Genomic DNA, 25802 nt, shown 5'->3' with positions numbered 1-25802 from the left:
CCTGCTTTGGGCCCAGCAGGCTGGCAAGTGAGAGGTTTGCATCATGAAAGACTGGTGGAAGGCTGTGCCTGTCTTGAAGAGTCTGGAGAGTGAAGGAGGAATGGCAAGAGATGTACCCGAGTGCTGTGGAGAGGGACTGCGCTCCAGTGGCAGTGGGAAAGAGGCATGTGTGCAGCCCGTGCTGCAGAGGTGGGTCACAAACGGTACTGTTTCTGAGGACTGCAGCTTCATGGAGGGAGCCTGAGTGCAAGGCATCTCAGGAGGTCCATTGCTAGTCCAAGGAAGAGTTACAAGCATGGCTAGTCCAAAGTGAGGGCACACTGCTCAGTGTGTGGCCTTGTTGAAACTGCAGGTTCATAATGCAGGCATGCAGAGTCCTCAACTTCTTTGGATACTTGCTTTGTGCTTTCCTTGTGAAATGCTTGTGGTCCTCAAGCAGCCCATCAAGTCTTGGTTCAGCACCGTAATGCCCAGGGAGGAGATGACGGTGGAGCAGTTGGATCTGGACTGAAGGAGGCTGCATGTCATGCAGAGCCCTCACGGGAGCAGACTCAGGGCCAGAACTGCAGCCCTTGGGGAGAGAAGCTCATGGATGAGCATTTGACCCTGCAGGAGCTGCCACCCACGGGACACACATTCTGCTGTGTTCCTTTCCTAAAGGAGAGCACCCTGTTGTATGGACACGTCCTGGAGCAGTTCTTGAACAATTGCAGCCTGAGCATTGCACTGTACACTAACCTTACCTCCACATTCCCCATTCCTCTGCAGCGCACTGTGGGATGATGAAGAAGAGGATGGGTGGGAGACGACAGATGTTGTTTTATGTTTCCTTTCATCTCTGGATATGTTAGCCTGCTTTTAATAACAGGCAGCAGATTACATTAATCTGAGTCTGTTGTTCTCATAACAGTCATCAGCGATGGATCTCCTTGTTCTTGTCTCAACCCTGGAGTCTGCTTTTAGCGTAGCTATACAGAGGGCTGCAGAAAGCACCAACTTGTGAACAGATGGTCCTCACTGTTAACGCTTAAAGGAGGACACCTGACAGCACTGAGTCCCCACGGATCTTCCCTGAGGCCGTGGGGCTTTGCTGGCTGACCTGTTCCCAACTCTTGCACACAGAGAGGTGGAGGTTGTGCCGTCCTCTGTTCTCCTCCTCTGGGGAAGAAGTGCAAAATGACATGTGGTCGAGATGATGGAATCTGGCAACTATTTCATTCTGCCCAATGTACTTATCGGTGTGTTGTAAAGAAGGAGGGGGCTCCTCAGTGCCTTCTTTCAGTCCCGGGTCTACCAGCCTGAGCAGTAAAGTTCCTGTGGAGAATGGGGCACCGGGGTGTATTGGGTGAAGTGTGTAAAGGAGAAGGGATACCTGGAGTGACTCTGTGGGGATAGTGAGGAGAGAGAGGATGAGTGGTAGACCCTTGCTGGTACACAGTTAGTTCCCTGCATTGGTGCCACTGAAGAGAGCAGAGCAGTAAAAGGTGATTGATGGAGAAACACTTTCCCTCTCCTGCAAATCCTACCCAGCTTGTCCTATTTTTTGTTTGTCTCATGTGCCTGGCTCATGTCTGCAGCCAGGGTGTGTGGATGGCACAGGGAAGCTGCCTGCAGATGCATGCAGGTCTCAGCAGAGCCAGCTCTTGTCTTATCTTCCCATCAGATTCTAGCAGTGCAGCCTACCCCACACCTTCCTGGGCCTGCTGCCAGTGCCTGAGGCTGGTCTCCACCCACGGCAGGTAAACCAGTGCTGTCCTGGGAGCCTTGGAAGCCCCACCTCCTACACAGCTGGGCTGGGCAGGCAGCACTGCAGGATCAGGTCAGAGAGTTTTCTCTGGCTCCCTGCTTCTGCCTGCCCTTGCTGCTCCCTGTGAGCTGGAGGGTAGTGGCAATCATTCATTGTGGCTGGGGCTGTCCACTTCCATCTGCTCTGTCCTGATCACATTTGTCCCTTCCTTGCCCAGCAGCACTCCAAAAATGCTGTGGAGCAGCACTTGCAGCACACCACTCAGCTCTGCCTGGGAAGACCAGTTATTTGGGGGAGAGGGGCTTGTGCTAGCTAGGCTGACACACAGCGGGTGCACGCAAATGCCCACACAAGCATGGGCATGTGCAGGCAGCATAGTTCTGAGCTGGATGGAGAGCAGCACCAGTTGGAGCATTCGGGGAGCAGTAACAGGCCTCGCGTAGCACAAACAAGAGCTCCAACCCATGAGGCATACGGAGGTGAGCTTACCCAAAAAGCTTTAAAAGTGAATCCTGACCATAACAAGACATCAGAGAACTGTGATCACCTGGATACAGGCTTATGCTCCTTTGGTGTGAGACCTTGCTTTCTTTTTGCTGTCTCCTGGTATATTATGTCGCTGTGGAACGAGGTTGTGGATCTGCATGCAGTCGTGTCAGTAGCCAAGGAAAGTAGGCATAGGAAAGCAGGCATAGGAAAGAACTCTGAGACATGAGAGCAGTAGGCTTTCCTGATTGCTACCCAGGATTAATAGTTAGCCTCAAGACTGAATTCTCTTGAGTGCCATCAGAGGCAGCCATTGCATGCTGTGGGACCCATGAGAAGGTGTGTTGTGTCTTCCTGCCAGCTCAGCGTTCTGCTGAAGCCTCCTGTCCGTCCATTCTGTTGCTGAGAGGACATAGAGCAGGTGTGCAGCTGGTCCCATGGTGTAAAGGTGAGCACTCTGGACTCTGAATCCAGCAATCTGAGTTCAAATCTCAGTGGGACCTCTACTTTTGGGCTCCCAAACCATTGCCCACAGCTGACTTTCACCTAAGCCTGAAACTGAACTAATTAATGCATACCAGACATCCTTCTTGCCATCCTTCCTTCTCTGTGCTTTTAGCCATGCAGTGGCCTTCCCCGACATGGTTCCTCCACACCTGCCTAGCTTAGTGAGCACAGGCCCTGACCCTTCTGTGTTGCCGTCTGATTGATGGCTGCTGCCTTGTGAGGGAAACCAGCAGAAGGTCACTGTATCCCACAGCAGCTGAGGTGCAGACCCTGCAGTCCAATCCTGCTCAAGGCATGGTCGAGAAGAGCAGGCTGTTCAGAGCCGTGTCTGGGGGCATGTTGCTTATTCCAGTGAGACAGACTCCTCAGCATCCCTGGAAAGCTCAATCCCATCTTTGTCCATCTTCACAGGACACAAGGAATACTGTGTGTGGTGTTCTGTGGATTCCCACTGATGGCATGGCTTTTTGTCCTCTCACAGGGGTGGCACTGAGAAGAGGCTGCCTCTCTTGTGCCTCTTCTTCCTGCCCAGCCTCCCTCTGCAGGTACTAAAGTCGAGGACGGGATGCCCCCTGAGCCTTCTGCCCTCCGCACAAACCATTCCCTGCTCTTCCTGCTTCTCCTGTTAGAACACATCACAGAAGCACAGAGTGGTTGAGGCTGGAAGGAGCCACAGCTGGACGTGTTGTCTTTTTGTAGCTGGGGATGGACTCGCTGCCATGGGACAGGGCAGGTTCTCCCTCCTCTGTTTCCAGTGAGAAGAGGTAAGCTGAAGGCAGTGGGCACTGCTTTTCTAATCAGAGCAGGTGACCAATGGCGTTAGGAGGAAACAAAATCACAATTCCAAGATCTGCAGCACAAAGATTTTAATGGGAAGGAAAAGCAAAGTGTCTCCGTACAGAGAGGGAGAAAAATGTTTTTAGTTTTCAGGGAGGTTGAGAGAACGATCCATCCATTTCTAGGATGTGTTCTCCAGATGGGACAATCCATTGGCTTCAGCAGATGAATCTGCTGGGCGGGCGAGGCAGACACAGCCCAGAGCCCCCCAGACCAAGGGAGCCCCCAGAAGAGATGGGAACGCCCGCAGAGCTGAGGGAGCTGCCAACAGCAGCTGACAGAGAGGATCCCACAGCTGTGCTCTGAGGGAAGGAGGTGAGGATGGGGCCCGGCAGGGTCACCACCACAGGGGAGGCCTCGATAACCACAGTTGAGTCAGCGCAGCGGGCGACACATGGCTCATTGCAGCTGCTTGCCAGTGGGGTTGGGCCAGAGGCACCGCAGGGGGACGGGACGCAGGGTCTGCAGCACGACATCTCTCGCTGAGGGAGGCAAAGCTGAAACACAGAGCAGGGAGGGAACACGGACCCAAAAATCAGTCAGTCTTTTCTTTTTCTGCGTTGGCTCTCTCACCCTCACTCCTTGCTCCGCTCTCGTTCTGTTTTCAGTTCCGTGCTCTGAAAGGGAGTGCAGACGATTCTGCTAGCACGGATAATAGCTGTGCCATTGCACCTGTAGGTCCTATTGGAGAGTCTGGCAGCAAATCACTGATTTCCCTGGGATGCTTGTTGCACCAGGACTACCTGCTGTGTTTCATGGTGCAGTAGCACAGAAAATATTGCTGAGATTGGAACAATGCATGAAGTCTGAGACGAAGAGATGTCACAGCAATCTCCACTTAGAAATGCACGCTGTCCTTCATTGCTCCTACCATCCTCATTGTGTTCTCTAAGTTACGCCGCACATGGGGTCTCACCCAGTTTTGGGGTAGTCAAGATAGTCAAGAGAGGAAAGACTGATCATACCCGTCTCAAAAAATGAAAATCTAGGCAAAGAAGATAGCACAGGATGCACTTGGCTATTTGGTCAGTGCCACCTGCTGCAGGCAATGACTCTGCAGGGCGTACATCCTTGCCTCTGACTCCCTGAATCGGAATTGCCCTGAAAGATCCCACTTCTTCCCACCTCCACACATCCACCACTCTTCCTCAGGAAAAGCGTTCACAGTCCTGAAACATTTGGATTGCCATTTCCATACTGAGGCAGCCTAAATCAGAGCCAAACTGAGGAGCTAGCATGACAGCAGTCAAGCCCACAGGCAGAGTCCGAGTGAAGGGAGGCTTACCTCGTTTCTTCAGGAAAGTGAGGGAAGCAAAGGCGATGCTGAGCCTGCTGCAGCATGGGCTTTTATGCCGTGTTCCTGAGGCACGTGACGACAGAAACATTCCATGGTCATGAAGCATCAAAACAGGTAGCAGTTGGTGACTGCCAAGACCTTGCTAGTAATTATCTTGCTTCTTTCCTCTGAAATGATATGCTGCAGATTCATACTGCCTACCATCAGAATAGTTCCTCTGTATTCCTGTGTCCCTAGGCCAATTACTCGAGTTGGAATTCTCCATTTAGCATTCCAGGGGTTTCAATTGGATTTCCGTCACAGAAATGTCATTTGTAGCATTACTCTGTTCCTGGTGAGCATGGCCACCAGTCACAGTGAACGTCAGGCATGAAGGACACCAGTGGTTAGCTCTTTCCTTTCAGTCCAAGCTCTCAGGCTAAATCTGTGAGACGTTTCTCCCTGGGCATCATCAGAGATGTGCTGTAGATGCTGGTGTAAGTTCCATCGACACATCTGGATGGCATGACTGCAGATGGGGAAAGGGGCCTAGATCAACAGGGCTGTTGCAGGGATGCAGGGAGGAGTGAAGACTACGATGGCATTGCCTGTACTCGGTATGCACTTACAGAAACAGCAATGTTTTTTTATTTGTTTTTTACCAAGGAAAAGTCAACAAAGGCAGATATATAACAAGGAAGAGTGGAGCTGAGAGTGAAATGCTTCTCTCTCATGAGATTGCTGACTGGGAATGTCTATAGCCATGTCACATGTTCCCTATCATCTCTGAAGCATCATTCCTTGGGGAATGTCCTCATGCTTTTTCCAGCAAGAAGTGCATGGCCAACTGTCTCGGTAAAATTCAGTGATGAAGTATACGAGGCTGTGTCTGCCTCGCCCGCCCAACAGTTTCATCTGCTGAAGCTGATGGATCGTCCCATCTGGAGAACACATCCCAGAAATGGATGGATCGTTCTCTCGGGCTCCCCTTAGACTGAAAACATTTTTCTTCTTCTCTGTACAGAGACACTTTGCTTTCCTTCTCATTAAAGACTTTGTGCTGCATACCTTGGCACTTGTGATTTGTTTTCTTCCCGAAACATTTCTGCATCTGCTCTGCAGCAGAAGCCATCCTGAGCTTTCCTCTTATCACTGGAAACAGAGGAGGGAGAACCTTCCTTGTCCCATGGCCACAAGGCCATGCCCAGGCAAAATCAGAATAAGAAGTCCCGCAGAGAACACTGCCAAAATCAATCGTTCTGCAATACGGAGACTGTTATAAAAGGAGATGTTGGGAGAGCAGGGATTCAGAGTGCCAGGATCTCCTCTCTTTCCCTGCTGGCCTCACTGCTTGGACCAGGATGTTGGCTTCCTGGTCTGCAAGGGTACATTGCTGGCCCACGTCCAGCTGCTGCCACACACCAGTATGGCCAAGTCCTTTTTGTTAGGGCTGCTCTCCATCCTTTCATCCCTCAGCTCGTATTAGTAGTGGGGGGTTTCTCAACCCAGGTGCAAGTGCTTGCATGTGGCTTTCTTTGACGTCACGAGGTTCTCCTGGGCCGCAGAACACAAACCTGATCTTCTCTCACAACTGGAGAAATGCTTCTGGTTTGCCTCCCAATCCCCTTCTTCTCAACTGCTCTGACTAAATGCTGCAGACTGCAACAAAAGAGGTTGCCTCATCCTTCTTTGCATGAACATTGCTACAACCATGGCCAGAAATACTGCGCCACCTGCTGAGCATATCACTTGCATGCGCGTGCCCAGAAAGCTCTTCCTGATGGACTTACTGGAAGGAGGAGGGGAAATCTGTCTCAGCACGTCTTTCCCTTCCAGTCCCAGATGTAGGAAGGCTTCATTCCTTCAATTCTGCTGTCTCCTTCCCCTCCATTTGCAGTGCTTACTCCGCTACTTCAGGAGCTTCTCAGCAGCACTGCTGGCAACTTTTCCTGCAGGTGTGGGAAGGTCATCAGAGAGAGCCCCAGGTTACTTCTGGTGTCCGACACATCAGCCCCTTCTCAGGTGGAGGCGTTCCAATTTGGTGGCCAAAAATGCCTCTTACCTCACAAAAGCGGCCAGTAAGTAAACCAGTCATCAGGGGAAATTGAAGGAGTGGAGTGCAGTTAGGGCCAGGACTTACACGAAAACTCCATGTAGTGGGGGAGATCTACAAAGGGTGATGTGTCCCACCTAGAAACCTCATCTAGGTGTGCCTGCAACCCACAGAGGATTGGAGTAGATCATCTCCAAAGGCCCTTTCCAGTACAACATGAGTAACTCTAGGTCCGCACCAGCCATGAAAAGGCAATGCTTTGAATGGCAGCAGGACCAGAATGTGTAAAACACTCGTTGTTTCAGGAATGGCACACAGAACCTTAGAAACGACCTTGATGAAGAAAGCAGTGCTGTGGCAGAAAAGAGTCCAGAAGCTCCGCACTCCACAGCTACGTGACTTGTGTGTGCCTGCACTTCAGGGGTTTCCCCAACTCTTCTTTGTGGTCTTCTCATCACAGTGACTGACAGGTGCTCTGGGAGGCTAATCCCATGTGCCTTTGTACTTTGAAATGCATGGAATGGGATGTTGCATCTGTGGCCCACAACAAAGAGACTTCACTATGTGGAACACTGTCCGAAGCTGCTCCGCAAAAGAAAACATCCTAGGCCTCAGGCCAGGGGTATGAACATGTAGAGAAAAGCAGGTCAATCTGAGTGTGGGTAATGCTCAGGAAAGGATGCGGGCATCTGTTTGGTCACACAGTATATACACGTGTACGTGCATAGAAATAGAATACATAACTTTCAGTATATGTGCATAGGAAATCTGATCACGGCTCTAACTCCTGCCTGCCAGAGGAGATTGAGTCTTCCCGCTCGTTTGGTCTTACGACATCTGGGGACAGATGAATTAATCTGATGTCAGACAGTGTGATTCTGGAGCTAAACATTTCAGATGAAAGAAGAGTGGTCTTAATTACCTGGCAGGTCCCTGCAATCAGCCAGCACCAGATGCTTCAATGCTGCATGAGCCAGGAATGTTTCTGCCCTGTGGGGCCTCTGCAACACAGCATAAAAGCCCGTGCTGCTGCAGGCTCTGCATCGCCCCCTCTTCCCTCACTTTCCTTGAGGAACGAGGTAAGCACAAAGTCACTCCAGCTCTCCAGCTGGGACCAAGTGCTGTCCCCTTGCTGTTGAGTCCCCTTGCTACTTGGTCTGTGTAGTCCACTGGGAAATTGGGTGGAGGGCTGGGAAGAGACGCTATCTCAGTGACATAGTGAGACTGATGGTTGTTGGCATGGAGGACGTATGTCCAGAGAATTAGGACCTGCAGCAGCTGGCCTCGAAGAGAACAGCCGGGTGCATCCTGCGCCATCTTCAACGTTGTGAAATTCATGTGAGAGATGAGTCTTTCCAGAGACTCTCCCGGGTCTTCTTCAAGAAGTGGGAAGCGTTCTTCTGCAGGGCAATTCAGATGGCGTGCTGAGGATGATGGGAACTGTAACGACCCGGTGTGTTTTCCCAGCAAGTTTGGTCCAACGTCTTTTCTGGCCTGCCTCTATGTCCTGGTCTAGTGTCAGCAATCTTCACCCATGTGACGGCACCAGGAACATAGGAGGCAGTCCTGGTGCAATCAGCACCCAGTTAGTCGCAGCTTTCCTGACAGTCTTTCCAACTCAGCCTGCAGGAGAGCTGTCACACTGCAGACTGTGGTAGCAACAGCATCTGCAGGTGCTTTGAGGACACGGAGCCAGAAAGAGAGCTGGAGGGCAGCAAAGGGAGTTGGTGAGAGAGCCAACGCAAAGAAAGACGGGCTGACTGATTTTTGGGTCCGTGTTCCCTCCCTGCTCTGTGTTTCAGCTTTGCCTCCCTCAGCGAGAGATGTCGTGCTGCAGACCCTGCGTCCCGTCCCCCTGCGGTGCCTCTGGCCCAACCCCACTGGCAAGCAGCTGCAATGAGCCATGTGTCGCCCGCTGCGCTGACTCAACTGTGGCCATCCAGGCCTCCCCTGTGGTGGTGACCCTGCCGGGCCCCATCCTCACCTCCTTCCCTCAGAGCACAGCTGTGGGATCCTCTCTGTCAGCTGCTGTTGGCAGCTCCCTCAGCTCTGCGGGCGTTCCCATCTCTTCTGGGGGCTCCCTTGGTCTGGGGGGCTCTGGGCTGTGTCTGCCTCGCCCGCCCAGCAGATTCATCTGCTGAAGCCGATGGATTGTCCCATCTGGAGAACACATCCTAGAAATGGATGGATCGTTCTCTCAACCTCCCTGAAAACTAAAAACATTTTTCTCCCTCTCTGTACGGAGCCACTTTGCTTTTCCCTTCCCATTAAAATCTTTGTGCTGCAGATCTTGGAATTGTGATTTTGTTTCCTCCTAACGCCATTGGTCACCTGCTCTGATTAGAAAAGCAGTGCCCACTGCCCTCAGCTTACCTCTTCTCACTGGAAACAGAGGAGGGAGAACCTGCCCTGTCCCATGGCAGCGAGTCCATCCCCAGCTACAAAAAGACAACACGTCCAGCTGTGGCTCCTTCCAGCCTCAACCACTCTGTGCTTCTGTGATGTGTTCTAACAGGAGAAGCAGGAAGAGCAGGGAATGGTTTGTGCGGAGGGCAGAAGGCTCAGGGGGCATCCCGTCCTCGACTTTAGTACCTGCAGAGGGAGGCTGGGCAGGAAGAAGAGGCACAAGAGAGGCAGCCTCTTCTCAGTGCCACCCCTGTGAGAGGACAAAAAGCCATGCCATCAGTGGGAATCCACAGAACACCACACACAGTATTCCTTGTGTCCTGTGAAGATGGACAAAGATGGGATTGAGCTTTCCAGGGATGCTGAGGAGTCTGTCTCACTGGAATAAGCAACATGCCCCCAGACACGGCTCTGAACAGCCTGCTCTTCTCGACCATGCCTTGAGCAGGATTGGACTGCAGGGTCTGCACCTCAGCTGCTGTGGGATACAGTGACCTTCTGCTGGTTTCCCTCACAAGGCAGCAGCCATCAATCAGAAGGCAACAAAGAAGGGTCAGGGCCTGTGCTCACTAAGCTAGGCAGGTGTGGAGGAACCATGTCGGGGAAGGCCACTGCATGGCTAAAAGCACAGAGAAGGAAGGATGGCAAGAAGGACGTCTGGTATGCATTAATTAGTTCAGTTTCAGGCTTAGGTGAAAGTCAGCTGTGGGCAATGGTTTGGGAGCCCAAAAGTAGAGGTCCCACTGAGATTTGAACTCAGATCGCTGGATTCAGAGTCCAGAGTGCTCACCTTTACACCATGGGACCAGCTGCACACCTGCTCTATGTCCTCTCAGCAACAGAATGGACGGACAGGAGGCTTCAGCAGAACGCTGAGCTGGCAGGAAGACACAACACACCTTCTCATGGGTCCCACAACATGCAATGGCTGCCTCTGATGGCACTCAAGAGAATTCAGTCTTGAGGCTAACTATTAATCCTGGATGGCAATCAGGAAAGCCTACTGCTCTCATGTCTCAGAGTTCTTTCCTATGCCTGCTTTCCTATGCCTACTTTCCTTGGCTACTGACACGACTGCATGCAGATCCACAACCTCGTTCCACAGCGACATAATATACCAGGAGACAGCAAAAAGAAAGCAAGGTCTCACACCAAAGGAGCATAAGCCTGTATCCAGGTGATCACAGTTCTCTGATGTCTTGTTATGGTCAGGATTCACTTTTAAAGCTTTTTGGGTAAGCTCACCTCCGTATGCCTCATGGGTTGGAGCTCTTGTTTGTGCTACGCGAGGCCTGTTACTGCTCCCCTGAATGCTCCAACTGGTGCTGCTCTCCATCCAGCTCAGAACTATGCTGCCTGCACATGCCCATGCTTGTGTGGGCATTTGCGTGCACCCGCTGTGTGTCAGCCTAGCTAGCACAAGCCCCTCTCCCCCAAACAACTGGTCTTCCCAGGCAGAGCTGAGTGGTGCGCTGCAAGTGCTGCTCCACAGCATTTTTGGAGTGCTGCTGGGCAAGGAAGGGACAAATGTGATCAGGACAGAGCAGATGGAAGTGGACAGCCCCAGCCACAATGAATGATTGCCACTACCCTCCAGCTCACAGGGAGCAGCAAGGGCAGGCAGAAGCAGGGAGCCAGAGAAGACTCTCTGACCTGATCCTGCAGGGCTGCCTGCCCAGCCCAGCTGTGTAGGAGGTGGGGCTTCCAAGGCTCCCAGGACAGCACTGGTTTACCTGCTGTGGGTGGAGACCAGACTCAGGCACTGGCAGCAGGCCCAGGAAGGTGTGGGGTAGGCTGCACTGCTAGAATCTGATGGGAAGATAAGACAAGAGCTGGCTCTGCTGAGACCTGCATGCATCTGCAGGCAGCTTCCCTGTGCCATCCACACACCCTGGCTGCAGACATGAGCCAGGCACATGAGACAAACAAAAAATAGGACAAGCTGGGTAGGATTTGCAGGAGAGGGAAAGTGTTTCTGCATCAATCACCTTTTACTGCTCTGCTCTCTTCAGTGGCACCAATGCAGGGAACTAACTGTGTACCAGCAAGGGTCTACCACTCATCCTCTCTCTCCTCACTATCCCCTCAGGGTCACTCCAGGTATCCCTTCTCCTTTACACACTTCACCCAATACACCCAGGTGCCCCATTCTCCGCAGGAACTTTACTGCTCAGGCTGGTAGACCTGGGACTGAAAGAAGGCACTGAGGAGCCCCCTCCTTCTTTACAGCACACCGGTAAGTACATTGGGCAGAATGAAATAGTTGCCAGATTCCATCATCTCCACCACATGTCATTTTGCACTTCTTCCCCAGAGGAGGAGAACAGAGGACGGCACAACCTCCACCTCTCTGTGTGCAAGGGTTGGGAACAGGTCAGCCAGCAAAGCCCCAGGGCCTCAGGGAAGATCCGCGGGGACTCAGTGCTGTCAGGTGTCCTCCTTTAAACGTTAACAGTGAGGACCATCTGTTCACAAGTTGGTGCTTTCTGCAGCCCTCAGTATAGGTTCACTAAAAGCAGACTCCAGGGTTGAGACAAGAACAAGGAGATCCATCGCTGATGACTGTTATGAGAACAACAGACTCAGATTAATGTAATCTGCTGCCTGTTATTAAAAGCAGGCTAACATATCCAGAGATGAAAGGAAACTTAAAACAACATCTGTCTTCTCCCACCCATCCTCTTCTTCATCATCCCACAGTGCGCTGCAGAGGAATGGGGAATGTGGAGGTAAGGTTAGTGTACAGTGCAATGCTCAGGCTGCAATTGTTCAAGAACTGCTCCAGGACGTGTCCATACAACAGGGTGCTCTCCTTTAGGAAAGGAACACAGCAGAATGTGTGTCCCGTGGGTGGCAGCTCCTGCAGGGTCAAATGCTCATCCATGAACTTCTCTCTCCAAGGGCTGCAGTTCTGGCCCTGAGCCTGCTCCCGTGAGGGCTCTGCATGACATGCAGCCTCCTTCAGTCCAGATCCAACTGCTCCACCGTCATCTCCTCCCTGGGCATTACGGTGCTAAACAAAGACTTGATGGGCTGCTTGAGGACCACAAGCATTTCACAAGGAAAGCACAAAGCAAGTATCCAAAGAAGTTGAGGACTCTGCATGCCTGCATTATGAACCTGCAGTTTCAACAAGGCCACACACTGAGCAGTGTGCCCTCACTTTGGACTAGCCATGCTTGTAACTCTTCCTTGGACTAGCAATGGACCTCCTGAGATGCCTTGCACTCAGGCTCCCTCCATGAAGCTGCAGTCCTCAGAAACAGTACCGTTTGTGACCCACCTCTGCAGCACGGGCTGCACACATGCCTCTTTCCCACTGCCACTGGAGCGCAGTCCCTCTCCACAGCACTCGGGTACATCTCTTGCCATTCCTCCTTCACTCTCCAGACTCTTCAAGACAGGCACAGCCTTCCACCAGTCTTTCATGATGCAAACCTCTCACTTGCCAGCCTGCTGGGCCCAAAGCAGGACAGAAGGAAGCATTCTGTTTTCCCGTGAACAGGCCACGTGACAACCACGCAGGCCAAGTTTTGTCTTTTCATTTCCCCTGGGCTCTGGAGTCCATGGAAGGGATTCAGGGGTAGATTATATGTGTACCTTGAGTCCCACAGCAAGATGCTGACATGTGCAGAGCCCTTACTAGCTGAGAGTTCCTTTGGTTGCTCCTATGAAGGATTGTCATGAACGTCCAAGATGCATGACAAGAGCTCTATGTTTGGGCTGTAAACACTTCCTCTGTCTGGTCTGATGTACCTGGAGTAGCTGCCGTGGCCTGCCAGCTGTTCAGGACACAAGCAAGGCAAGATGACCTCCTCCTGCCAACTCTGTCATCTTTTCTAGGCACTGGAGGGCTGCTCTTTCATGCCCACAGGTAGAAGGTTTTGCCTTGCAGCTAAGAAAACCCTGGTCTCTCAGACTCTGCGTCACAATGTCACGCTATCCCCACAGGGCTGGAGCACCAGGCCTCTGATCATCCCCACAGGGAACGCACACTGAACACACTCCACATGATCATCACCTTTCCTTGCTTCTCCAGTTTGGCTTCCTTCCCCATTTCCGACGCCGGCTCACATTTACTTCTCCGCAGTCATCAAGTAGTGTTGTCAGGAAGAGGGGACACCCACAGGCTTGGACCGGGCAGTGCCAAGCAGTTGTTCCCAGGTGATCCAGCAGAGAAAGCTCACCTGGGTGAGCTTTCATCAGACACTGGGTTGGGTGGATCATATCCAAAAGTCCTCTCCAAGCCAAGACAAGTGACATAGGATCTGCACTAGTCACAGAGAGGCAGCGCTTTCGAAGGACGCAGCGCTAGACATTCCACTTGCTTCAGGAATGGTTCAAAGCCCTTCAGTAATGTCTATGATGAGGAAAGTGGCACTTGGGAGGCCTGCTATTCCTGGCGTGCCTGAGGCCAGGACACCTTTTCCACTGCTTTCCACAGCCGCGTGACTCATGTGTGCCTGCGGTTCAGGGTTTTTCCCATCTCTTCCCCATTCATGATGACAGGCGGGTGCTCTGGGAGGCTGATGCTATGTCACTTTGAACTTGGAAATGCGCGGAGTGGACTCCCAGCCCCGAGCCTCTCCTCAAAAGGAGGCCATGCAGGACTGTGGTCAATGAGATTAATGCGTCGCTGAGCAAAGCAGGTCAATTTGAGTATGGGTCAGTTTTAGGGAAGGACGCCGGCATTACTTTGATCTCACTCCCACAGCCAGATTTGGTGAGTGCCAACAGCTTTTTCCACTACCCAGGCTGATATCTGTTCCTGCTTGGAATAACATGGACAACATGTTCAAGTCACCAAGGAAGATGGCTGTGGACATTCCTCTCAAGAGCCCCATAAAAGAGAAGAGCATGACTCTCACCTCTACTCGTCATCACACTGAATATGACTACATGGCCCACCGTCGTTAGGAAGAGATAAAACAATGATGGGTGTACAGACAGTCCTCTGCCTGCAAGAGGCAATAAACCGTTGGAACACCACGGAGCATGGCTACAGACATCCTAGTCACAATCCACTTGAGAGAGAAGAACCTCACTCACTCTTCAAGTTACCCTTCTCTGTTTTCACTACCTCCACACCCTTGTTTCGCAACCCGTCCCAGCGCCTCGCCACCCTCAGAGTAAAACACGTCTTTCTAACATCAAACTTCAATCTCCCCTCTTTTGGTTTAAAGTTGTTCCCCCCTCCTTCTTCACTATCAGTCTCAGCTTAGCGACATCAGCATGCTTACTCAGGGCACACTCAATTCTACTGTCTACCTTGCTGATCGAGTTGTCAAAGAGCATGAGCATTAGCGTGATGAGTGTAGGAAACGTACAGGTGGTCCTCAGTGCAGCTTACAGGGGGATTTCCTCTAGCTCCAATCATTTTTTCCATGCCATTGAGCTTGAAAACATCCATGGGCACGTGGGTCTTATCTCTCATTTGGGACTGTACGATCTCCATGTTCTGTCTGAACTTCTCCCACAACCTCCTGCATGTCTCTGATTGCCCACAAGGAGGAATAGCGTCTCATAGCATTACTTTCCCATGGCCTGCACACACAGAGCATTTCAGAAGAGAACTCTCAGATACTTCAACACTGAATTTCACAGAGGCTGGTGGCAGAGCACATCTGGTTGGTAAAAGTGTGAGGACATCATCAAGCTGCCAAGGAATGCTGCTAAAGAGTTGACAGGGAACATGTGGCAGTGGTTAGACATCCCAGCCAGCAACCTCTACAGAAAAGAGTGTCTGGCTCCCAGTTCTACTCTCCCTTCCTGTGAATCAGCCTTCATTGCCATTACTTTGGCATATAGCGAAGTAACAGCCAGCCCAGTTTCTGTAAGCGCATGTTGAGTTTAAGCAGTATCTCGGTGGTCTTCTCTGCCTCTGCCGCATCCCTGCTGATCTGGGCCCCTTTCCCCATCTGCAGTCATGCCATCCGGATGTGTTGATGGAACTTACACCAGCATCTACAGCAAATCTCACAGATTTAGCCTGAGAGGTTGCACTGAAAGGAAAGAGCTAACCACTGGTGTCCTTCATGCCTGACGTTCACTGTGACTGGTGGCCACGCTCACCAGGAACAGAGTAATGCTACAAATGACATTTCTGTGACGGAAATCCAATTGAAACCCCTGGAAGGCTAAATGGAGAATTCCAACTCGAGTAATTGGCCTTAGGACACAGGAATACAGAGGAGCTATTATGAAGGTAGACAGTATGAATCTGCAGCAAAACATTTCAGAGGAAAGAAGCAAGATAATTACTAGCAAGGTCTTGGCAGTCACCAACCGCTACCTGTTTTGATGCTTCATGACCATGGAATGTTTCTGTCGTCACATGCCTCAGGAACACGGCATAAAAGCCCATGCTGCAGCAGGCTCAGCATCGCCTTTGCTTCCCTCACTTTCCTGCAGAAACGAGGTAAGCCTCCCTTCACTCGGACTCTGCCTGTGGGCTTGACAGTTGTCATGCTAGCTCCTCAGTTTGGGTCTGATGTAGGCTGCCTCAGTATGGCAATGGCAAATGTTTCAGGACTGTGAACGCTTTTCCTGAGGAAGAGTGGTGGATGTGTGGAGGTGGGAAGAAGTGGGATCTTTCAGGGCAAATCCAATTCAGGGAGTCAGAGGCAAGGATGTACGCCCTGCAGAGTCATTGCCTGCAGCAGGTGGCACTGACCAAATAGCCAAGTGCATCCTGTGCTATCTTCTTTGCCTAGATTTTCATTTTTTGAGACGGGTATGATCAGTCTTTCCTCTCTTGACTATCTTGACTACCCCAAAACTGGGTGAGACACCATATGCGGCGTAACTTAGAGAACACAATGAGGATGGTAGGAGCAATGAAGGACAGCATGCATTTTTAAGAGGAGATTGCTGTGACATCTCTTCGTCTCAGCCCTCTTGTACTGTTCCAATCTCAGCAATATTTTCTATGCTACTGCACCATGAAACACAGCAGGTAGTCCTGGTGCAACAAGCATCCCAGGGAAATCAGTGATTTGCTGCCAGTCTTTCCAATAGGAACTACAGGTGCAATGGCACAGCTATTATCCGTGCTGGCAGAATCGTCTACACTCCCTTTCAGAGCATGGAACTGAAAACAGAACGAGAGTGGAGCAAGGAGTGAGGGTGAGAGAGCAGCAGAAAACAAAGACTGACTGATTTTTGGGTCCGTGTTTTCTCCCTGCTCTGTGTTTCAGCTTTGCCTCCCTTAGAGAGAGATGTCGTGCTGCAGACCCTGCGTCCCGTCCCCCTGCGGTGCCTCTGGCCCAACCCCACTGGCAAGCAGCTGCAGTGAGCCATCTGTCGCCCGCTGCGCTGACTCAACTGTGGCCATCCAGGCCTCCCCTGTGGTGGTGACCCTGCCGGGCCCCATCCTCACCTCCTTCCCTCAGAGCACAGCTGTGGGATCCTCTCTGTCAGCTGCTGTTGGCAGCTCCCTCAGCTCCGCGGGCGTTCCCATCTCTTCTGGGGGCACCCTTGGTCTGGGGGGCTCTGGGCTGTGTCTGCCTCGCCCGCCCAGCAGATTCATCTGCTGAAGCCGATGGATTGTCCCATCTGGAGAACACACCGCAGATATGGATGGATCGTTCTCTCAACCTCCCTGAAAACTGGAAACATTTCTCTTCCTCTCTGTACGGAGACACTTTGGTTTTTCCTTGTCATTAAAATCTTTGCGCTGCATACCTTGGGACTTGTGATTTGTTTTCCTCCTGAAACATCTCAGCGTCTGCTCTGCAGCAGAAAGCATCCTGAGCTTTCCTCTTCTCACTGGAAACAGAGGAGGGACAACCTTCCTTGTCCCATGACCACAAGGCCATCCGCAGGCAAAATAAGAACAAGAGATCCTGCAGAGAACACTGCCAAGATCAATCGTTCTGCAATTAAGAGACTCTTATAAAAGGAGACGCTGGGAGAGCAGGGATTCATTTGCATCGAGAAGGAAAGGCTCACTGGGAATCTCATCCATGCATTCCTTTGTTCATGAAGCTTCCCTTTAGATGCTGCCAGGCCACTATCAGGTCTCCCCAGAGCCTTCTCCTCTCTGGGCTGCACAAGCCCAGCTCTCTCAGCCTGTCCTTGTAGGAGAGGTGTTCCATCCTTTGGATCATTTTTGATCCAACCAGGTCTGTGTGCTCCTGAGCTGAGGACTCCACATCTGGAAGAGGTACTCCAGGAGAGGCCTTGCCTGCGCAGTGCAGAGGGGCAGGATCTCCTCCTTGCCTTGCTCGCCACGCTTCTTTTGATGCAGCCCAGGATACGGCTGGCTTTCTGGGCTGTGAGGGCACAGTGCTGGCTCACGTCCAGTGGCTATCCACCACTGCCCCTAGTCTTTTGTGTCAGGGCTGCGCTCAATCCTTTCATCCCCTAGCTTGTTTTGGTAGTCTGAGGGTTGCCTTGACCCAGGTGCAAGACCTTGCACTTAGCTTTCTTGAACCTCATGAGGTTCACCTGGACCCATTGCTCATCCTGTCTAGGTCCCTCTGGATGGCATCCTGTCCCTCTGGTGTGTCCACTGCACCCCACGGCTTAAGTGTCATCCACAAACTTGCTAACGATGCACTTGGCCCTACTGTCAATGTCACTGATGAAGATATTAAAGAATATTGGCCCCAGCAGCAACTGTGTGGGACATCACTTACCACTTATCCCCTGTAGAGGCTGGGGATTGACCTCTTGGAGAGCAGTATATGGGAAAGGGACCTGGGGGACCTTGTTAACGGTAAGGTGACCATGAACCAGCACTGTGTCCTTGTGGCCAAGAAGGCCAGTGGCATCCTGGGTAGTATTAGAAGTGGTGTGGTTAGTAGGTCGAGAGAGCTTCTTCTCCCCCTCTACTCTGCCTTGGTGCGACTGCATGTGGACTATTGTGTCCAGTTTTGGGCCCACTGGACATCACTTATCATTGTTCTCCATCCAGACACTGAGCCATTGGCCACCTCACTCTGGACTCGATCCTGCATTCAGTTCTTTGTCCACTCTACAGTCCACCCATAAAATCATATCTCTCAAATGAGGAGAGAAGGATATTGAGGGACACCATGCCAAAGGCTTTACTGAAGTATAGATAGATGGCATCAGGGACTATTCCCTTGTCCAGTGATGCTACTAGGTTGGCCAAAGAGGGTTTGCCTTTGGTGAAGCCATGCTGATTCTCCCATATCTCCTCCCTATCTTCCACGTACCTTAATAAATCTGGGGAGAATTTGCTCTCTGATCTTTCCCAGCACAGAGGTGAGACTCACAGGAAGGTAGTTCCTGCGGTCATCCTTGTTACCCTTCATAAAAATGGGTGTGATATTGCCTTTATTCCAGTCATCTTGGACTTCATCTCATGGCCACAACTTTTCAAATATCAGTGAGAGTGACTTGACGGCTACATCAGCTAATCTCCTCAGGACTCTGGGATGCATGTAATCAGAGCCCATGCATTTGTGGATGATCAGATTTCTCAGGAGGTCGTAAACCTGGTGTTCACTCACAAGCGGAGAGATGTTGCATCCCAAACCCTTCCTTCCTTTGAATAAATGCAGCAGCTAGCAGCAAATGAGGGTGATTCACTGGGGCACCACATCTCCCTTCTCGTCTGCAGCCTACCTCACCTGCTATATCGACTCACGGACACAATTCTCCCAGAGAAAAAAGCAAAGAAATCTCTGCTCACCCAGCTTTCCTTTTATAACACATCTCTGCATCATAGAAGGACTGAACCTGGAAGTGTTCTATGCAGGAACTCTTCTTTCTATCTTGCCTGGCAAAGAACTTGGGGCCATGGGACAAGGAAGGTTGTTCCTCCTCTGTTTCCAGTGAGAAGAGGAAAGCTCAGGATGCTTTCTGCTGCAGAGCAGATGCTGAGATGTTTCAGGAGGAAAACAAATCACAAGTCCCAGGATATGCAGCACAAAGATTTTAATGACAAGGAAAAAGCAAAGTGTCTCCGTACAGAGAGGGAGAAAAATGTTTTCAGTTTTCAGGGAGGTTGAGAGAACGATCCATCCATTTCTAGGATGTGTTCTCCAGATGGGACGATCCATCGGCTTCAGCAGATGAATCTGCTGGGCGGGCGAGGCAGACACAGCCCAGAGCCCCCCAGACCAAGGGAGCCCCCAGAAGAGATGGGAACGCCCGCGGAGCTGAGGGAGCTGCCAACAGCAGCTGACAGAGAGGATCCCACGGCTGTGCTCTGAGGGAAGGAGGTGAGGATGGGGCCCGGCAGGGTCACCACCACAGGGGAGGCCTCGATAACCACAGTCGAGTCAGCGCAGCGGGCGACACATGGCTCACTGCAGCTGCTTGCCAGTGGGGTTGGGCCAGAGGCACCGCAGGGGGACGGGACGCAGGGTCTGCAGCACGACATCTCTCGTTGAGGGAGGCAAAGCTGAAACACAGAGCAGGGAGGGAACACGGACCCAAAAATCAGTCAGTCTTTGTTTTCTGCTGCTCTCTCACCCTCACTCCTTGCTCCACTCTCGTTCTGTTTTCAGTTCCATGCTCTGAAAGGGAGTGCAGACGATACTGCTAGCACGGATAATGGCTGTGCCATTGCACCTGTAGGTCCTATTGGAGAGTCTGGCAGCAAATCACTGATTTCCCTGGGATGCTTGTTGCACCAGGACTACCTGCTGTGTTTCATGGTGCAGTAGCACAGAAAATATTGCTGAGATTGGAACAATGCAAGAAGTCTGAGACGAAGAGATGTCACAGCAATCTCCACTTAGAAATGCACGCTGTCCTTCATTGCTCCTACCATCCTCATTGTGTTCTCCAAGTTACGCCGCACATGGAGTCTCACCCAGTTTTGGAGTAGTCCAGATAGTCAAGAGAGGAAAGACTGATCATACCCGTCTCAAAAAATGAAAATCTAGGCAAAGAAGATAGCACAGGATGCACTTGGCTATTTGGTCAGTGCCACCTGCTGCAGGCAATGACTCTGCAGGGCGTACATCCTTGCCTCTGACTCCCTGAATCGGATTTGCCCTGAAAGATCCCACTTCTTCCCACCTCCACACATCCACCACTCTTCCTCAGGAAAAGCGTTCACAGTCCTGAAACATTTGCCATTGCCATACTGAGGAAGCCTACATCAGACCCAAACTGAGGAGCTAGCATGACAACTGTCAAGCCCACAGGCAGAGTCCGAGTGAAGGGAGGCTTACCTCGTTTCTGCAGGAAAGTGAGGGAAGCAAAGGCGATGCTGAGCCTGCTGCAGCATGGGCTTTTATGCCGTGTTCCTGAGGCATGTGACGACAGAAACATTCCATGGTCATGAAGCATCAAAACAGGTAGCGGTTGGTGACTGCCAAGACCTTGCTAGTAATTAATATCTTGCTTCTGTCCTCTGAAATGTTTTGCTGCAGATTCATACTGCCTACCATATGAACAGTTCATCTGTATTCCTGTCTGCATGACTGCTGATTGGAAAAGGGGCCCAGATCAGCAGGGATGCGGCAGAGGCAGTGAAGACCACCGAGATACTGCTTGAACTTAACATGCACTTACGGAAACTGCGCTGGCTGTTACTTCGCTATATGCCAAAGTAATGGCAATGAAGGCAGATTCCCAGGAAGGGAGAGTAGAACTGGGAGCCAGACACTCTTTTCTGTAGAGGTTGCTGGCTGGGATGTCTAACCACTGCCACATGTTCCCTGTCAACTCTTTAGCAGCATTCCTTGGCAGCTTGATGATGTCCTCACACTTTTACCAACCAGATGTGCTCTGCCACCAGCCTCTGTGAAATTCAGTGTTGAAGTATCTGAGAGTTCTCTTCTGAAATGCTCTGTGTGTGCAGGCCATGGGAAAGTAACGCTATAAGACACTATTCCTCCTTGTGGGCAATCAGAGACATGCAGGAGGTTGTGGGAAAAGTTCAGACAGAACATGGAGATCGTACAGTCCCAAATGAGAGATAAGACCCACGTGCCCATGGATGTTTTCAAGCTCAATGGCATGGAAAAAATGATTGGAGCTAGAGGAAATCCCCCTGTAAGCTGCACTGAGGACCACCTGTATGTTTCCTACACTCATCACGCTAATGCTCATGCTCTTTGACAACTCGATCAGCAAGGTAGACAGTAGAATTGAGTGTGCCCTGAGTAAGCATGCTGATGTCGCTAAGCTGAGACTGATAGTGAAGAAGGAGGGGGGAACAACTTTAAACCAAAAGAGGGGAGATTGAAGTTTGATGTTAGAAAGACGTGTTTTACTCTGAGGGTGGCGAGGCGCTGGGACGGGTTGCGAAACAAGGGTGTGGAGGTAGTGAAAACAGAGAAGGGTAACTTGAAGAGTGCGTGAGGTGGACTGTGACTAGGATGTCTGTAGCCATGCTTCATGGTGGTCCGACGGACTGTCTGTACACCCATCATTGTTTTATCTCTTCCTAACGACGGTGGGCCATGTAGTCATATTCAGTGTGATGACGAGTAGAGGTGAGAGTCATGCTCTTCTCTTTTATGGGGCTCTTGAGAGGAATGTCCACAGCCATCTTCCTTGGTGACTTGAACATGTTGTCCATGTTATTCCAAGCAGGAACAGATATCAGCCTGGGTAGTGGAAAAAGCTGTTGGCACTCACCAAATCTGGCTGTGGGAGTGAGATCAAAGTAATGCCAGCGTCCTTCCCTAAAACTGACCCATACTCAAATTAACCTGCTTTGCTCAGCGACGCATTAATCTCATTGACCACAGTCCTGCATGGCCTCCTTTTGAGGAGAGGCTCGGGGCTGGGAGTCCACTCCGCGCATTTCCAAGTTCAAAATGACATAGCATCAGCCTCCCAGAGCACCCGCCTGTCATCATGAATGGGGAAGAGATGGGAAAAACCCTGAACCGCAGGCACACATGAGTCACGCGGCTGTGGAAAGCAGTGGAAAAGGTGTCCTGGCCTCAGGCACGCCAGGAATAGCAGGCCTCCCAAGTGCCACTTTCCTCATCATAGACATTACTGAAGGGCTTTGAACCATTCCTGAAGCAAGTGGAATGTCTAGCGCTGCGTCCTTCGAAAGCGCTGCCTCTCTGTGACTAGTGCAGATCCTATGTCACTTGTCTTGGCTTGGAGAGGACTTTTGGATATGATCCACCCAACCCAGTGTCTGATGAAAGCTCACCCAGGTGAGCTTTCTCTGCTGGATCACCTGGGAACAACTGCTTGGCACTGCCCGGTCCAAGCCTGTGGGTGTCCCCTCTTCCTGACAACACTACTTGATGACTGCGGAGAAGTAAATGTGAGCCGGCGTCGGAAATGGGGAAGGAAGCCAAACTGGAGAAGCAAGGAAAGGTGATGATCATGTGGAGTGTGTTCAGTGTGCGTTCCCTGTGGGGATGATCAGAGGCCTGGTGCTCCAGCCCTGTGGGGATAGCGTGACATTGTGACGCAGAGTCTGAGAGACCAGGGTTTTCTTAGCTGCAAGGCAAAACCTTCTACCTGTGGGCATGAAAGAGCAGCCCTCCAGTGCCTAGAAAAGATGACAGAGTTGGCAGGAGGAGGTCATCTTGCCTTGCTTGTGTCCTGAACAGCTGGCAGGCCACGGCAGCTACTCCAGGTACATCAGACCAGACAGAGGAAGTGTTTACAGCCCAAACGTAGAGCTCTTGTCATGCATCTTGGACGTTCATGACAATCCTTCATAGGAGCAACCAAAGGAACTCTCAGCTAGTAAGGGCTCTGCACATGTCAGCATCTTGCTGTGGGACTCAAGGTACACATATAATCTACCCCTGAATCCCTTCCATGGACTCCAGAGCCCAGGGGAAATGAAAAGACAAAACTTGGCCCGCGTGGTTGTCACGTGGCCTGTTCACGGGAAAACAGAATGCTTCCTTCTGTCCTGCTTTGGGCCCAGCAGGCTGGCAAGTGAGAGGTTTGCATCATGAAAGACTGGTGGAAGGCTGTGCCTGTCTTGAAGAGTCTGGAGAGTGAAGGAGGAATGGCAAGAGATGTACCCGAGTGCTGTGGAGAGGGACTGCGCTCCAGTGGCAGTGGGAAAGAGGCATGTGTGCAGCCCATGCTGCAGAGGTGGGTCACAAACGGTACTGTTTCTGAGGACTGCAGCTTCATGGAGGGAGCCTGAGTGCAAGGCATCTCAGGAGGTCCATTGCTAGTCCAAGGAAGAGTTACAAGCATGGCTAGTCCAAAGTGAGGGCACACTGCTCAGTGTGTGGCCTTGTTGAAACTGCAGGTTCATAATGCAGGCATGCAGAGTCCTCAACTTCTTTGGATACTTGCTTTGTGCTTTCCTTGTGAAATGCTTGTGGTCCTCAAGCAGCCCATCAAGTCTTGGTTCAGCACCGTAATGCCCAGGGAGGAGATGACGGTGGAGCAGTTGGATCTGGACTGAAGGAGGCTGCATGTAATGCAGAGCCCTCACGGGAGCAGACTCAGGGCCAGAACTGCAGCCCTTGGAGAGAGAAGTTCATGGATGAGCATTTGACCCTGCAGGAGCTGCCACCCACGGGACACACATTCTGCTGTGTTCCTTTCCTAAAGGAGAGCACCCTGTTGTATGGACACGTCCTGGAGCAGTTCTTGAACAATTGCAGCCTGAGCATTGCACTGTACACTAACCTTACCTCCACATTCCCCATTCCTCTGCAGCGCACTGTGGGATGATGAAGAAGAGGATGGGTGGGAGAAGACAGATGTTGTTTTATGTTTCCTTTCATCTCTGGATATGTTAGCCTGCTTTTAATAACAGGCAGCAGATTACATTAATCTGAGTCTGTTGTTCTCATAACAGTCATCAGCGATGGATCTCCTTGTTCTTGTCTCAACCCTGGAGTCTGCTTTTAGTGAACCTATACTGAGGGCTGCAGAAAGCACCAACTTGTGAACAGATGGTCCTCACTGTTAACGCTTAAAGGAGGACACCTGACAGCACTGAGTCCCCGCGGATCTTCCCTGAGGCCCTGGGGCTTTGCTGGCTGACCTGTTCCCAACCCTTGCACACAGAGAGGTGGAGGTTGCGCCGTCCTCTGTTCTCCTCCTCTGGGGAAGAAGTGCAAAATGACATGTGGTGGAGATGATGGAATCTGGCAACTATTTCATTCTGCCCAATGTACTTATCGGTGTGTTGTAGAGAAGGAGGGGGCTCCTCAGTGCCTTCTTTCAGTCCCGGGTCTACCAGCCTGAGCAGTAAAGTTCCTGTGGAGAATGGGGCACCTGGGTGTACTGGGTGAAGCGTGTAAAGGAGAAGGGATACCTGGAGTGACCCTGAGGGGATAGTGAGGAGAGAGAGGATGAGTGGTAGCCCCTTGCTGGTACACGGTTTGTTCCCTGCATTGGTGCCACTGAAGAGAGCAGAGCAGTAAAAGGTGATTGATGCACAAATGCTTTCCCTCTCCTGCAAATCCTACCCAGCTTGTCCTATTTTTTTGTTTGTCTCGTGTGTCTGGCTCATGTCTGCAGCCAGGGTGTGTGGATGGCACAGGGAAGCTGCCTGCAGATGGCAAATCATGCAGGTCTTTCCAGAGCCAGCTCTTGCCTTGTTCTCCCAACAGGCTCTAGCAGCACAGCCTATCCCAGACCTTCCTCGGCCTGCTGCCAGCGCCTGAGGCTGGTCTCCACCCACAGCAGGTAAACCAGTGCTGTCCTGGGAGCCTTGGAAGCCCCACCTCCTACACAGCTGGGCTGGGCAGGCAGCACTGCAGGATCAGGTCAGAGAGTGTTCTCTGGCTCCCTGCTTCTGCCTGCCCTTGCTGCTCCCTGTGAGCTGGAGGGTAGTGGCAATCATTCATTGTGGCTGGGGCTGTCCACTTCCATCTGCTCTGTCCTGATCACATTTGTCCCTTCCTTGCCCAGCAGCACTCCAAAAATGCTGTGGAGCAGCACTTGCAGCGCACCACTCAGCTCTGCCTGGGAAGACCAGTTGTTTGGGGGAGAGGGGCTTGTGCTAGCTAGGCTGACACACAGCGGGTGCACGCAAATGCCCACACAAGCATGGGCATGTGCAGGCAGCATAGTTCTGAGCTGGATGGAGAGCAGCACCAGTTGGAGCATTCAGGGGAGCAGTAACAGGCCTCGCGTAGCACAAACAAGAGCTCCAACCCATGAGGCATATGGAGGTGAGCTTACCCAAAAAGCTTTAAAAGTGAATCCTGACCATAACAAGACATCAGAGAACTGTGATCACCTGGATACAGGCTTATGCTCCTTTGGTGTGAGACCTTGCTTTCTTTTTGCTGTCTCCTGGTATATTATGTCGCTGTGGAACGAGGTTGTGGATCTGCATGCAGTCGTGTCAGTAGCCAAGGAAAGTAGGCATAGGAAAGCAGGCATAGGAAAGAACTCTGAGACATGAGAGCAGTAGGCTTTCCTGATTGCCATCCAGGATTAATAGTTAGCCTCAAGACTGAATTCTCTTGAGTGCCATCAGAGGCAGCCATTGCATGCTGTGGGACCCATGAGAAGGTGTGTTGTGTCTTCCTGCCAGCTCAGCGTTCTGCTGAAGCCTCCTGTCCGTCCATTCTGTTGCTGAGAGGACATAGAGCAGGTGTGCAGCT

At 51.5% G+C, this 25802-nt stretch overlaps 2 non-coding genes across 2 annotated transcripts; one reads left to right on the top strand and one right to left on the bottom strand.

The window, feature by feature from the left end:
- Positions 1-2664: 2664 nt before the first annotated feature.
- On the top strand, positions 2665-2736 carry TRNAQ-CUG (transfer RNA glutamine (anticodon CUG)). The gene has a single exon. It is a non-coding gene; the product is annotated as a tRNA-Gln (tRNA).
- Positions 2737-10047: 7311 nt separating this feature from the next.
- TRNAQ-CUG (transfer RNA glutamine (anticodon CUG)) lies at positions 10048-10119 on the bottom strand. The gene has a single exon. It is a non-coding gene; the product is annotated as a tRNA-Gln (tRNA).
- Positions 10120-25802: the final 15683 nt, after the last annotated feature.

The sequence above is a fragment of the Lagopus muta genome, chromosome 10, assembly GCF_023343835.1.
Source record: "Lagopus muta isolate bLagMut1 chromosome 10, bLagMut1 primary, whole genome shotgun sequence".
Lineage (NCBI taxonomy): Eukaryota > Metazoa > Chordata > Aves > Galliformes > Phasianidae > Lagopus > Lagopus muta.
The sequence above is the reverse complement of the archived record's forward strand: the minus strand, read 5'-3'. Positions and strand labels throughout refer to the sequence as shown.